This window comes from Zingiber officinale, chromosome 6A (assembly GCF_018446385.1).
Source record: "Zingiber officinale cultivar Zhangliang chromosome 6A, Zo_v1.1, whole genome shotgun sequence".
Classification (NCBI taxonomy): domain Eukaryota; kingdom Viridiplantae; phylum Streptophyta; class Magnoliopsida; order Zingiberales; family Zingiberaceae; genus Zingiber; species Zingiber officinale.
Window position 1 is genome coordinate 16,310,298 of NC_055997.1, and position 15,804 is coordinate 16,326,101.

Sequence of the window (15,804 nt, forward strand, 5' to 3'; positions counted from 1 at the left end):
ATTTTTAGGAATTTTTAGAGTATTTTTATGTAATTTTTGGAGTTCATTTGGTATTTTTACCAAAAGAAAGAAGTTTCAAAAAATAAAGAGGTTCGACCGAGGTTCGAACCCGCGACCTCCGACCCGATCCGAGACTTAAGCGAAGCATGATGACCAAGAACCCAGCAGGGCCATGCTGATAAAAGAGATAGCAAAAATAATTTAAGTAGTAGTTGATAACAAAAATATTTAGGTATTTAAGGGAAATAAGAGAGGAACCTAGGTATTTTTCCCGTGCCCTAAACTCTTTCCCCTTTCTCTTCTGCGTGTGACGACGGTGCTCGGGCGGAAAACAAAGGGAAGTTAGGGCTTCTCTCCGGCGACCAGCCTAGGGAGATCTCCGAGCGATTTCACCACCATCACGATCCTCTCGTCGAGGAGAGCTTGTGGGCACGAAGAGGAGCCGAAATCTCGAGTTCTCTGAAACCCTAGCAGCCCTTTCGTTCGGTTGTGAGTCCAAGAAACCAATGTAAGCGCTACTCACCTGCAGTAAGGGTAGTTTCGAGCTTTGATTTAGGTTTCCTTTTGGCTTTTGAAACATGCTGTTAAGAATTGTGGATTGCTAGGGATATGGTTTTCCTTTGGGGCTTTCGGATTATGCTATGCAGAATTTGTTTCTTAGAGGCTTAAAGTTAGTTTCGGAGATTTGTTTTCCCTTATATTCTGTTGAAGCATGCTTGAAGAATCCTGTTGTCATATGTAAACCCTAAGATCTGTTGCTATAAGAATGGGTGTTGTATTAAATTCTTTAGGTGTAAAGAATAGTTTCAAGAATTTCCTTCTGCATTGCATTTTCTGCTGCAGCATGGTTTTGTTTTCTTTAAATTTCTGTTGCTCTACAAAAGTTTAGGCTGTGAACAAGGTTACATGAATCTTTAGCTTCAGTAGGTTCTAGTCTTGTTCGTGCTAAGCATTTGAGATGAAGATAAGCTTTATATGGGTTTTAAATTCCAGCAAGTGTCAATTTGTTTGTTCTACGCATGAGATAGGAACAACCTCATTTGGAGCTTAGAATGTAACGACCACCCTTATCACTACTATACTACTCTCTAAGGGTGACCGTTACTTAACTACTAACTCTACTTAACCGTATGATCGAAATCACGATGAGTCTCTACCGAAAAATTTCGGCAGAGTCTCCCCTGAACCGGTGACAATAATCATCAATACATGCAAAATAAACCATCAGCCACATGCGGCTGGTATATATACTTCACAACCACGCAGTAATATGACACAACAACTTAAAAAAAAAACTATTCTAGCAATAGCAAATGAATAAAGCTCTAACAGTGGAAACAACCAAACTAACAATGCGGAATAGACTCAATTAGCAACATAAGAAAAAGGAAACAACTCTTTAACAATCTCAACTTCTCTAACAACATTAAAGAAGGACTCTAAACAACTTCTTAGCCAAGTCCCGAGGCTTCCATAGTTCAACATCACACACCATCCCCACCATCTTGTCGCCTTCTTCCTTATACTTTAGTTTTTCCTTTATCTGCAGTAAGAGGAAATGCAAACTATAAGCGAATACTTAGTAAGCGCTATCTAACTCACAAAAACTCGAATATGCGCATGTAAATACAAAAGATACTGAAACTGAAATGCTAAAATGAAGGCTACTCATGCTCATCTAATAACAAAGAACTAGAAATAAGAATCTATACTGCTCATGCTGCTCATGCTAGAATCAATAGCAAATGGAATAGATCTAAGACTCAATACTGCTCATGCTCGAAATAGCAAAGAAAAGCCTAACAAGAAAGGAAAGACTAAACAGCATAGGGAAGTCTAAACAACATGCTAGAAATAAGACTAATCATGCTCAATAAACTAATAAAGGAAACAAATAAAACTAATACTGAATGCTTAGAATTCTAAAGAACTAAACTTACTGATTCTAAGTATCTTTGAAGTTTGTTTCATTTGTTCCAAAAACTTATACTTTAATACTTCAAAATAATAATAAACTTCTTCTTGGGCCCAGACATAGTACCATCTTATGCGCGCTCCCTAATAGAGACTGTGGTAGCTAGTCACCAGTCCTATGAGGGTAAAGACCTTGGTCTTACCAGGGCAAGACTTTTGAATTGGTCACCTGGATTTGTTTAACGACAACCTTGGAAGTCGGGTACTAGCCTCTTCAAAGTAAAATATCTTAATTACTTTTTCTTTAAATGTCTTGACATTTTAACAAGCACCTTGTGCGCCAAAATTCTTAAAGTCTTGATTTTGAGATCTACTTAAGGCCTTGGCATTTTTCTTTCTTTTCTTTATCTTTCTTATACTTTTCTTAAACTCAAAATACTGTTAGGGTATTTTTCCATATGCATCTATAAGTGAAATCAACTAGGTAACACACAATCATGCATATTTAAGGGAAATCTAAAGCCTTGTTCTACAATGTTGTCCATAAACTATCTATTAGCAAATCTGCACTACTAAAGAAACTAAATACTTAAAGCGAATCTACACTACAATGCTTAACAAAATTCTGTACAGCAATGCTTAACAGAAATCTGCTTTGCAATGTTAAATAAAAAAAAATCTGCACACTAATGCTTAATAAAATCTACACACTAATACTTAGTAAAAATCTGCACTACAAGGAGATCTAAACTGCACTAAAATTCTGCACTACAAGGAGATTTCAACTGCATTAAAATTCTGCACTTCAAGGGGATCTAAACTGCACTAAAATTCTCACATGGCAATTATAAACCTAGAATTTCATATTCTAGTAACCGGCTGAGACCAAATGGAATCCTTGATATTGACACATCCAAGTACTTTAATTCTGAACATCAATTATGCCATTAAACTTATGGTCAGAAAGGAATTCTCAGTATAAAATCTATATTGATCAACATATAAATCTCTTTTCTCATCTTCTAAACTAAACTTCTACTCCGAACTTAGTACTTGCATATCTAAATTACTCACATACTTCTCACCTGTTGAATTCATTACCTCAATTCAAATCATCTTTAGTCTTAATACATGATACTCACCAAAACAACATATTACATATGCTCATCTTCACTCTTTCATCCACACTTCTGCACTAAAGAGATTACAATACCTACTTCATCATAAAATAAACCAAAATAATTGTCAGATCAACCTCCAATTAGCCTAATAAACCAATACTTAATCCAAGCCATTCTATGTTCATTGCCTAATAGCAGAACAAAGGGAAACTAAAAGCTTAAAGAAAAATCTAACTATATACTTGGAATAAAAGGCAGTTCGTTGCATAGATATATATATATATAAACTAAAACTAAAAATCTACATCTGAAATGTTTTCATGAAATCTGAAACTAACATGCTAAACTTAAAACTATAACTGCAGATTAAAGGATCACTAACAAAGAATCTAGTAGCATGTTAAACAATTGATAACAAAAGGGTCTAATTAAGCCACAGTAAACAAACAAAAGAAACCAAAGTTCTACTAATAAGGAGAAATTGTCACTGAAAACCTAAATTCGAATCTATTCTTCGTGCTTACTACCTAGAACAAAAAAAGACCGAAATCCAACTACAAAGCTTGAGGGAACTACCCACATACTTGAACTTTATCATTCATGATCCTTCTTTGGAACTCACGGCAGCAAACCCATCACAATAACGTTCACAGTATAATTTGAAAACAAGAAGAAGCAAGGTTCAAAACCTAACTCCAATCTGGTTTGAATTTCAACTCAGCTTTAAAATCAACTCAAATTTTGCTAATGAAAATCCAGCAACTTCACACGACATGGAGTAGCAACAACATCTAGGCTTGAAATAGAACTACAACGAAACGAGCAGACCATTTAAATCAATCCAGTACTTTCATATGACATGGAGGAGCAAAACAACTATGATCAAGGCATACACAACCAAATCTGTCAAGGAATCTGAATCAACCTATGAAACTAGGTATATGGTAGATAGTTAATGAATCCAAAAACTTAAGGCAATTCAACTAGTAGTGAGTTGAATTAAATCCAGTAATAAAATGTATACTCCCATATCAACCTATGAAACCAAATTTGAATTTCCAATACAAGCCTGCAGGAAACAAACCGCATACTTAACCTATACCAAACATCCTCTTCCTTTCTTTGGGGTTCTCGGCAACAAGCATGAATTCATAATCTTAATAGCACAATACAAAAAAAACTCAAAGAAAACTCCAAATCAAAACTATCCAATTTGTTAAATCCCAAATCTCACAATTCTGCATCAAACTTCACGCGGCAACAACCTTCAAAACTAACCGAAACTTGAAAGGCTTAAAACGAACTGACTGTACACATTGTGATAGCAACAAATAAAGACTATCTAAATATAAGGTGCAGATTATAAGAGCTGGGGAGTTTAACTACATGCTTAGTTCATTCAAATCTCTTCTTATTCTCATTATAAAACTCACGGCAGAGGAAAAAGGAAACCAAATCCTTTGCATATCACAATTCTGTACAATTCATTCCGAAAACTCAAAGAAAACACTAAATCAACTCGAAACTACTCTTACTGCAGGTGAGTAGCAACTTACCTTTGTTTCCTTGACTCACAGTCGAAGGAGAAGCCTTCTAGGGTTCGGAGAAGTGAAGATCTCGGCCACTTCCTCACCTCTATGTGCTCTCCTCAACAAGGTGATCTCGATGGTGTGAATGGCTCTCGGAAAACTCCCTCGATCGGCCGCCGAAGTGAAGCCCTAAGTCCTCTTTTGTGTTTCCGTTCGAGCAGAGAACGACGTCGGGAGAGAAAAGGAGAGGTAGGGTTTTTGGTCACCGGTAATCAAGCCCTAAGTTCTCCCTTTATAACTCCAATATTTCTATTAACTACTATTGCTTTTATATATTTCACTTCCCTTCTTATTAATAACATCCGCGTGAACACTTGGTTGGCTGCATTCTGCTTAAGGCTCGGCTCGTGGGTTCAAATCTCGGCTGCAACCATTTTCTTCCTATTATTTCCTGTTATTAACTTCTACTACTTATATAAATTCCGTTCTCTATATGTTCACGAAAAGGTCGCGGAACAGTTGGCTAGCTGGATTCGGTTAAGGCTCGGTTCAGGTCTGAGGTCCACGGTTCGAATCTCGACTTGAACATTTTTTTGTCAAAACTTCCTTCGTTTAGTAAAAATATCAAACGACCTCCAAAAATTGCATAAAAATACTCTAAAAATTTCTAAAAATATCTAGAATATTTCTAAAGCATTTTTAAATATTTTTAACCACTATTAGAACTCTAAATGAGGAAATTTGGGTTGTTACATAGAACAACCCATTCCTTTTGTGTTCTTCACGGGCAAGAACATCCCTTTTGTCATTAATTCTTTAAACTGCAGTTTTGGGTTCCTTAATTGTGTAGATTAGAAACACAGAGCAGATTTTTGTTAGCATAGTATGCAGAATTTTGATTAGCATAGTATGCAAAAATTTTGTTAGCATAGTATGCAGAATTTTGATTAGCATAGTATGCAGAATTTTGTTAGCATAGTATGCAGAATTTTGATTAGCATAATATGCAGATTTTTGTTAGGTTAGTATGCAGATTCTCGTTAAGCTTTGTATGTAGATTTTTGTTAAAGCTTTGTATGCAGATTTTTGTTTAAGCATTTCAATGGTAGAATTTGTTTAAACATTTCAATTTTTAAAGAAGCATTCTTTTATTAGAAGTATTAACAAGTATAAGTATTTTACTTGAGAAGGCTAGTACCCGACTTCCGAGGTTGTCGTTAAACAAATCCAGGTGACCGTTTCCGAGGTCTCGACCCCTGGAAAGACCAAGGTCTTTACCCTCGTAGGACTGGTGGCTCGCTACCCTAGTTGCAATTAGGGAGCGCGCAATGGTACTAAGCCTGGGTCCAAAAGATTATTATTTTGAAGTATAAAAGTATAAATTTTAAACAAGTGAAATAAGGTTCACATAAGTTTAAAATTCAGCAAGTTTAGTTTTCTTTTATGCTAGCATGTTATTAGATGAGCAGCTTTACATGTTTAGCATTTCAGTATGTTTTGTTTCTTTTGCTATTAGATGAGCATGAGTAGTATGTTCTTTTAAAGTATTCAGTTTTTAGATTTCTTCCTATTCACATGCATATTCGAGTTTTGTGAGTTAGATAGCGCTTACTAAGTAATTTTTCTTATAATTGTATTTCCTCTTACTGCAGATAAAGGAAAGGAAAAGCTATAGCGAAGGAAGGCGACAAGGAGGTGCGGATGGATGTGTGATGTTTGGACTATGGAAGCCTTGGGATTTAGTTTAATAATTCATTAAGACTTTGTATTTAGAATATTGGAATCATTCTTTCATGTTGTTAGATTTGCTCATTGGATATGTTATGTTTAGAACTCTTTCTTTTAATTGCTATGCACATTGGTTTATTATCTGAGTTGTATCATTGTTGCATGCTTGTGTAGATTTATATATATAGTTTCTAGCATGTTCAGATTGATGTATAGTTTTAGTTGTGAACGTATGCTTGAGTAGTATGTTTTCCGCTGTTACATATTGTATGCTTTGAGTTTTGAGAGGTTTAAGCATAGATAATTTCATGTGAGCAACATTAGTTAAGCATAGTTAGTAGTCCAGTAGCATTCCACCCTCACAGACTAGTAGTGAGGAGGGTGGGGTGTTACAGCCTCGCCACAGCTTGGAAGCCAATCATTGAAATGTATATTTAATTGACTAATTGAAAACCTTAGTTTAACTCAAATGTAAATTAATCCTTAGATGATAACCTAAATTAAAGATTAATTTAACCATCTTACAAAACTATTAAGGTTCCCTGAGTGATAACCTAGAAAATGATGAGATGGACCTAGGTTTATAATAGTTAACCAAATCCACACTAATTAATTCAAATTAATTAATTTTGAAAAATTAATTTAAAAAGGTTAATTGTTTCAAATTCTAATTATTTTCAAAATTCCAATTAATTTCAAAATGTTAATCTTAATTTCAAAATATTAATTACTTTTAAATCATAATAATTATAATTATTTTTAGATTATGATTAATTTTAAAATCATTATTTTCAAAATTATAATTTCAAAATCATAATAAATTAAAAAGATAATTATTTGATTATTGACTTTCAATCATAATTAAATTATTAAAATTTTAAAATCTTAATTATTTGTTAATGATAATTACATATTTAATTTTTCAAAATCTTAATGATAGTTAATATGTAAGATTATAATTTCAAACATTAATATATTTTCAAAATATTTAAAAATTTAAATGTTATTCATATTTTAAATTCAAACTCATTGAAAATTTAGACTTATATTTTAAATCTAAATTTCAATAAAGTTAACTCCGTCTCACACATACTCATAAAACTAAACATGCTTGATAACCTAAAATGAGTGAGATAGAAAATTAGGAAAATAAATAATAACTTTTATGTTTTTATACACATGCTTTGACTCAGTATTTCTTATTCTTAGCATTAATTAAGGTGGAGTGTAAAGAAATTTAAATACTTTAATTTTTATTATTTTTCAAAGCTAAAAAGTTTGAAATATTTCTGAAAAAAGGAAGTTTTTTTAAACTCAGTATTTGGCAAAAGTTTTTATCAAAAATTTGTAAGTACTCCTAATTAAGTTTTTTAATTTATCAAAATCTTTTTGAAAGCTAGGTTTTTAATTAGCTTATTTTGAAAATTAAGCTTTTTATCAAAGTTTTTTTAAATGCTAAATTTTGAAAGCTAACTACTAAATTTATTAAAAAATGTTTAACTTATTTTGAAAACTAAGCTTTTTATCAAAGGCTTTTTAAAGCTAAGTTTTGAAAGTACTAAATTTATCAAAGTTTTTTTTAATCTAAGTATTTTCAAAACTAAAAATTTAGCTACATCTTCTTTGGAAAGGCTATGACAATTTCAAAATTTATGTTTATCTAAGTTTTTTTTGAAAAAGCTAAGTACTTTAGCTAAGTTTTTAAAAGAAATTATATTCAAAGCTAAATTTCGCTGAGTGTTATCCTTCAGAGGGAGCTTAAAGTTAAAAAGAATAAATTTTTTTACAACTCTCTCTCTACTTAATATGCTTTTTGATTTTTGTCAAAGGGGGAGAGAGAAGTCAAAGTTAATAAAATTAAGAATTTAAAAAAAAGAGGAAGCATAAGGGGGAGCATAAAGTTTTTTTCAAAATTATTGTGTTTATGCTCATGATAGAATTTTAAAAAAAAGGACGAAGCATAAGGGGGAGCACAAAGGTTTTTTTTTTTAAATTATTGTGTTTATACTCATGATACTTATGCTTAAATTCCTTTACTTTATTGTTATATTTTACTTAACTTTGAACCGTATTACCATAATCAAAAAGGGGGAGATTTTTCGTGCGGGAAGCATGCGACAGTTGAACCCGTGTTTTGATTATGTCAAAGGGTTCAAAGTTAAGTTATTTTGTAATCTGACAAGTTCGATGAGATTGCAGGAAAGTCCTAAGTGTACTTAGGCAAAAGTCCTAGCTAACGTTAGGCAGGTGGAAAACCCTAGGGGGTGGTAACCCTAGGTCCTAGGTAGTGGTAACTTTAGGCGGAAAGTCTTTATAGGTCGAGGGCTTCAGGAAAAAAAGTCCTAGAGTTGAGGACTCTAGGTGAAAAGTTCTGGTGTCGCGAACCAAGTGAAAGACTGGGCGGGTTGTGGAGCGGACACCCAGTGGAAAGTCCTGGAGTCTCGGGCACCGAGCAAAAGTCCAGTTGATATGGAGGATCAACTAGTAACAGGTAAACTCTCTTGAGTGGAGTAGGTGAGGACGTGTTCCTCGGTGAGGGAACAATAGGCGTCGGATCGATCTAGGCTTTTCGGTCGAAAATTCGAAGTCAGAACTGGGCAGTCTGCAGACTATCAAATATGTTATTTATCATGTCTAACTTTGTTTTGCAGGGTATGGTTAGTTTCTTGGACTAACATATTTTGCAGGAAATGAATTGGACGTGTTTACTTCGGGTGACCTGGAGAAGCAACCTCGCAGCAAGGTGCGAGGGCACCCTCATGGAGCTTGAGGGCGCCCTAGACACTGGCGCGAGGGCGCCCTCATGGAGCTTAAGGGTGCCCTGGACACTGGCGTGAGGGCGCTCTCCATGCGGTTGGAGGTGCCCTCAAGCGGATAAACAGTGAAGGTCAGAGCTTATCTGCACGTGGTTGACTTGGCGGGTTAGAGGCACCCTCAATGAGGTTGAGGGTGCCCTCCACAGGCTATTTAAGATGGATTCGATCAATAGCATAGAAACAACATAATTTGAGAACCCTTCTTCCGTGTGCTGCTCAAAAGATGATCCGGCAAAGCTGTAACAAGACTCCGACGACCAGATGCATCAAGTTTACTATTTTCGTTGTCGGTATAGATTTTGTTATTGCTTTAATATTGTACTTGAAAGTGTAAAGAATTTACGAGCTTATAGTGATTGCCCACTGAAATCGATCAACGATCGCGGGCCTTGGAGTAGGAGTCACCACAGGCTCCGAACCAAGTAAATCTTGGTGTTTACATTGTTGTGTTTGTGTTTTATTATTTCCACTGTGTTTTACTCTTAGTTTTTCGAAACGAAAGTGAAAGTCATGAGCGCTATTTACCCCCCCCCCCCCCCCCCTTTCTAGCACTTTCGATCCAACACAGACAACATCTCCCATGTAACGATGATAATTGAAACTTGGATGCATAACCACATAGATGTACAATAATAATAACTACAACCCACACGGCTAGAAAACAAACACAACTACGCAGTTGTATATGCAGCCCACATGACTAGATATAATCATTGCCATATAGTTGTATAAGCAGCCCACACGACTGTACTAAAAATACAGCGGAAGATAAAAGGAAAACCCGTAAACCAAAAATAACATATTGCTATCCGGCTAGGATTTACACAACCTCAACAAAGCAAATACAAGACACCAAATAGCAAAAGTCAAAAATAAAATTGAATTATACAATGCCAAGTCCACAAATTCGTAATGCTAGTAAAGCAGGAAAAAAAATCAAAAATCGTCCTTGGATGTGACGTGAGATCGGCAGATAGGATATTCCAAGTGACTCCACAATTATCAACCTACTACTTGAGGAAAAGATAGTACACAAATGAGGTGGTGAGTCCGGATCACTCAGCGGGTAATAGACAAGATAATACATATATAAAACATAGAGATCAAAGTATACAGTCTCAGTAGAAAGGTAAGAACATGATCATACTGACATAATCAAAGAACCAAAACATAATTGACATAATGAATACACATACCCAATATAGAACTAACACATACACATAGTGTTCAGTAAACTCACTAGGGATCAGCAACAGATCTGCTCGTAACGGTTGAGCAATATAAGCGACAACATATACATGTAGAATATATGAACTTGTATGAACCATGACAACCAAATGCAACAATCATATCACAAGCAAATGCAAGATATCACAATCACATGTAGCTAGTAACTACTAGATATGTATGCAAATATATCTCCATGAGATGCATTGCGCATCATATGCATATGCATGTATGCGCCACTCCTACACTCCGCTCATAGCCGCCACTACATCTGAGTGACTGAACGGGTAGGACTATGACAACTGCTCACATCTCCAAGCTACCACAACATCAATGTGGTCGAGACAGGCAGGATGCATAGTAGTTATCTAGTTACATAACAAAGAGGGTATTATCTGCGTGACTCCATGCCACCACTACACAGAGTGGTCGAACCAGCACGACAGGACAAGCTCCACTCCAAGCTACTACTCCACCCTCAAGTGGCCAAATGATCAACTAAAAATGACTGACAACCTGCTCAGCCATAAGGGAGATATTTGATTGTCAGCATACAATGCAATGATGAACATGATGTAATAATCATGATACAAACAGTCATCATCAATGCAAAAACATAATCAACATAAATACTTCCAGTATATAATCCATCAAACACCTATGTATATCTATAGGTATGGGTAGATCCAACAGATGTCCACTAAATATCAAATATAGTAAGTAGCAACACCTAAAATACACACTAGACACGAATGCACCCTACAACATAGGTATAATTATAATGATATCTCTAATATCACAACAAATACATATGATCACCAACATAAGTATTATCGACATGATCCATTGAATAATACACATTAGACACATGTGTACACATAACATAGGTATTATCAACATGACTCCTTTGATAGTAAACATTGGACATGTGTGTACACACGACATGCAAATGCATAGATAACATGATCACTCCTATAGCACATACCAATCATGTGTACACTCAATATCATATGCATAATCAACATATTAACTCAGTCAACAAGACATCCTCCTACAGTACATACTCTACATGTGTGTACACAATAGAGTATAAATATTCATAGTCAAGATTATATATAAAATAACTAGATCATTCTAAGATCAAGCAGATAAGTATCAAGTAGGATAACAAGTAGATAGATTTAAGGTAAAATAAAATAATCCATCAATAAAAAAATAATCATGCACTAAGTTCAATGAATTAAAGAGGCCAAGGAAGAAATACCTGCCTTTATCTATCGATTGTGCTAAACAATGCCACATCAAGATGCTCGTCTCGAATCAAAGCCTTAGAAATCACATGATGTACAGTTTAACTAACCACATATGTCACGCCCCCAAAGAAGTCCTTACTGAAAAATTTCGACAACATCTCCCCTGTACCAGTGACAACCTGAGGCATAAATATATACAAAATACATCAGCCACATACGGTTGGAATATACACACAACCACACAGTTAATAATGTAGCCTACACGGCTAAAACATAACATAACCACGCAGTTAATAATGCATCCCACTCGGCTGAAACATATTACAACGGAAATCACAAAATAATGAACATGAAACGAATAAAATAACTAACTGCGAGCCGGCTCGGCTTGACACAACATTACAAAACCAATACAAGATACCACAAGACAAAACTCCAAGTCGACATCGAATTATTACAATACCAAGATCACAAAACCAAAACACAAATAGCAAAGGAAACCAAAACTAGAAGATCATCCTCAGATGTGACGTGGGATTGGCAGACAAGACCTCCAAGCGACTCCATAAGTCCTTTACCTGCTACCTGGCAAATTAAATCAATTTACGGGGTGGTGAGTACTAAGACTCAGCAGGTAATAGATAGATAGTGAATGAACATAAATAAAGAACTAGAGATACAAAGGTATACAGTCTTGTAGGGAAAATAGTAGATACAACTATGATATCATAATAAGTGTCCATACCTGAAACCATATCCTAGGCTAGTAATAGAAGGTTAGGTGTAGCAAAGACCTGCTACAGTATTGCTCATAACTACATAGGTAACATGTGAGATATATACATATTACTAATAAGCAAACTAGTGTCTAAACCCATACCTCATGTATATATCTATATCTCAACCTATATGAGCATATTAGCATAAGTAAGCAACAACAACATAAATAAGCAACAGCAGCATAAGTAAGCAATTGCAGAATAAGTAAGCAATAGCAGCATAAGTAAGTAACAACATCAGCAGGTATAATAATAATAGTATATGCACGGATGGTCACTCTCGCCCACCCCCCTGTACCATGACCTCTGTATTGTCTAGAGGCCGGGACAATGGCAGACTATACACCACTCCAGCTACCACTACTCTTGAGTGGCCAAGGGGACAGTTGCATAGTAGCTAACCAGCTACGTCTGCGACGGGGGTCCCTGCTACTTGCAACTCCAGCTATCACTATCCATGAGTGAGCGAGTGGGAGCACGTCAGGACAAGCGGCACGCTTCATCTATCACTAGCCATGAGTGGCCGAGTGTGCAACCCTGGCTAACAACCCTCTCAACCACAAGGGAGACATGGTCACCGGTATGCATGCAATGACATGATGCGTAAAATGCAGCAGTCATCATATATATATAAACAGAAAATAAGTATGCTACATGAAGCAAGCATGCTCTATAAGGTATGTCAACATACAACATCCAAAACAAGTAATCATGGTATCTAGTATCTGGTATCCAATATCTAGTATCTGGTAACTGGTATCTGCTAAATATCATGGATAACAACGAGAGACTGTATAGATATAGAAATGAGTAGCTCAAAGATTGAGTGGATAAGCTTCAAGCACAAGAAAATACGAGTGGAGTCAAAATGAATACAGTAACTATATGAATTTTTTAGCTCATGCACTAAGATCAATGTACTAAATAGATAAAGCAAGAAGTACCCGCCTTTAACTGTAGATCGTGTCTAGAAATTCCACGTCGAGACGCTTGTCCCGAATCCAAGTCTTGTGATCACATAGTATATTTAGCTAATTTCATAGAAAATAAATAACTAAATAACTCCCCCCACCTAATTAGAATGACTCCAATAATCCTCAATCAACACAGTCCTTCCCTTTTGATGATCAACTTACGATTAGCAATATGATCATCCCTAATAAATCCAAGGATTAAATCTAATCCAACATGAATCAATTGTACTTAATTCATCTCAATAAGAATTTACTAAGCTTAATTCATAAACCATCACAACCACCATAGATTAAGCATTCCATAATCACATTAGGTTAGGTTAAACATGAATCCATCATAACTCACCCAAATCTCAGATGCTCCCTTGATGATTCACTGCCGAAGAAATGCTCGCTGTCGAGGATTGTGGTTGGAACAAGATAGAGTTGTTTATTGCCATGTCAAATTCCCTACACACCAATCATCACAACCATGTCCAAGCATTAAACCCAATTCAGCACCCTAATATTAGATCAAGCTTAAACTGAACTAAAACATGTATACCTCATCAACCGCAACTGATTCGTGGAGCTAAAGCTTGACCTGGTTACTGCATCGGAATCCCTAAATAAGAAAAAGACAGAACGAAACCTCTGACCAAAACAGAGATCGACTGAAGAGATCAAGTAGCGATCCATCATATCCATGTCGAAATCCAATCAAGAAGAAGGATGCAGCAATGAACTAAAACTAGGGCTCGCACCTGGTCGCGATAGTTGGACACAAGAGAAGACTGCAACAAGATGTCAAGGACAGGAGAATTGGAGCTGCGATATTCGACAAATCGGAGCTAGGGCACAACCAACAAATCGAGAGAGAGAGAGAGAGAGAGAGAGAGAGAGAGAGAGAGAGAGATGTGGTAAGCCGACCCTCGGATAATCGCGACACTGGGCTTAACCGACAACTACAGCTGTGGAATGGCATCTGGCAGTGGCGTGAGGAGGCACGGTCGGCCATCTAGGGCAGAATCATGAGAGGAGAAGGGAGGGGATCGGGATAAGTACCATTGCTAGGGCTGAATCGGCGATAGGCGGCGATCAGCGACGTCAGGTGACAATGAACGATCGGCCCTTAACACACGGTGAGGCAGCGAAGCCGTGTCAGCACCGGCGATAGTAGATGTGGTGGAGAAGCTGGGAGGGAGGATGTGCCGGCGAGAACAAGGAAGGGGAAAAGGATCGGGGAAAGAAAACTCGGGCGGAGGAAATGAGGGAAAATGGGGAAAAATAAAACTTATATACTTAGCTTAATTAAATCCGACTTTAGTTTAAATTAATTAAATCTAAAGTTAATTCCTCAATCCACTCCCACTTAAATGATGTTCCAAACATGCCTCTTCTGTACCCCGAATCCATCCCCTCAAAATGGGTCATACGGACCCCTTTTAAATTCCGAAAAATTTCTAAAAATTTTTGAAAAATCCAATAAGATTATTTCTCAAATAACCTTATTATTTATTTTTTATTTGGGTGTCGTATTTTACATTCTCCCCTACTAATAAAAATTTGATCCCCAAATTTACTGGCCAACTCAGGAATCCTCATGTAAGAGGAACAACCAAACAATATACTTATATACCACCCCATCCAAGTATCATAACAAATCTCCAACCGTAAAAGATGACTTTGGGTTATGTACTCATCCTGCTTCCGCTACTCCCACACCGCTACCTAACCAACTGTGGATAAATCAACTACTTCCAAAATCCATAGCATACATTATCAGCAAAACCTCTAACGTCCATATAATGTGCTCAGACTATCCATCTATCTGAAGGTGAAATCCTCTACTACAACAAAGCTCCATACTGACGATCTGCTACCAATTCTGCCAGAAACGTGAGGTGAATCATGGATCTCAATCCGATACAATACTCAGAGGTATGCCATAAAGTTCGGTAATCTCTATACAGTATAACACTACTATTCGAACCAAAGAATCCATCCCTCGAATCGATGAAAAGGGAGTAAATTAGTCAACCAAATAATGCTTACCCAAATCACATCATATCCTCTCCGTGTCCTGGGTAATCCCACATCAAAGTCCATCATAACATGCATTCACTCCATTCCAATATCCGAATCTACTGAAATAATCCTGCTAGCCTCCAATGTTCAGCCTTCACCTGCTGACAAACTAGACATCAAGCTACAAAATCTGTGATGTAATACTTCATGTCGTTCGACCTATCAGAATGCTTCAAGTCTCTATACATCGGGTGTTACCCGAATGTATTACAAATCTATATCAAGGTGTTTCCTGCAATAACTCCTCCCGGATAAGAAGTGACTCAGGAACCCACATAACCTCCCACAGAAATAAAGAATCTCATTCCTGTTACACGAGAATTCTATCTACTGGCATAAGACTACTCTGCTCATGCTACATCGAAACTACACCAAACGACAAATACGATACATCTG

General features: G+C 36.4%; 1 long non-coding RNA gene across 1 annotated transcript; it reads right to left on the reverse strand.

The window, feature by feature from the left end:
• Window positions 1-11,929: 11,929 nt before the first annotated feature.
• LOC121993760 lies at window positions 11,930-14,581 on the reverse strand. Its single transcript, XR_006115401.1, has 3 exons — window positions 13,886-14,581; window positions 13,688-13,791; window positions 11,930-12,173 (listed from the first exon to the last, which is right to left on the reverse strand). It is a non-coding gene; the product is annotated as an uncharacterized LOC121993760 (long non-coding RNA).
• Window positions 14,582-15,804: the final 1,223 nt, after the last annotated feature.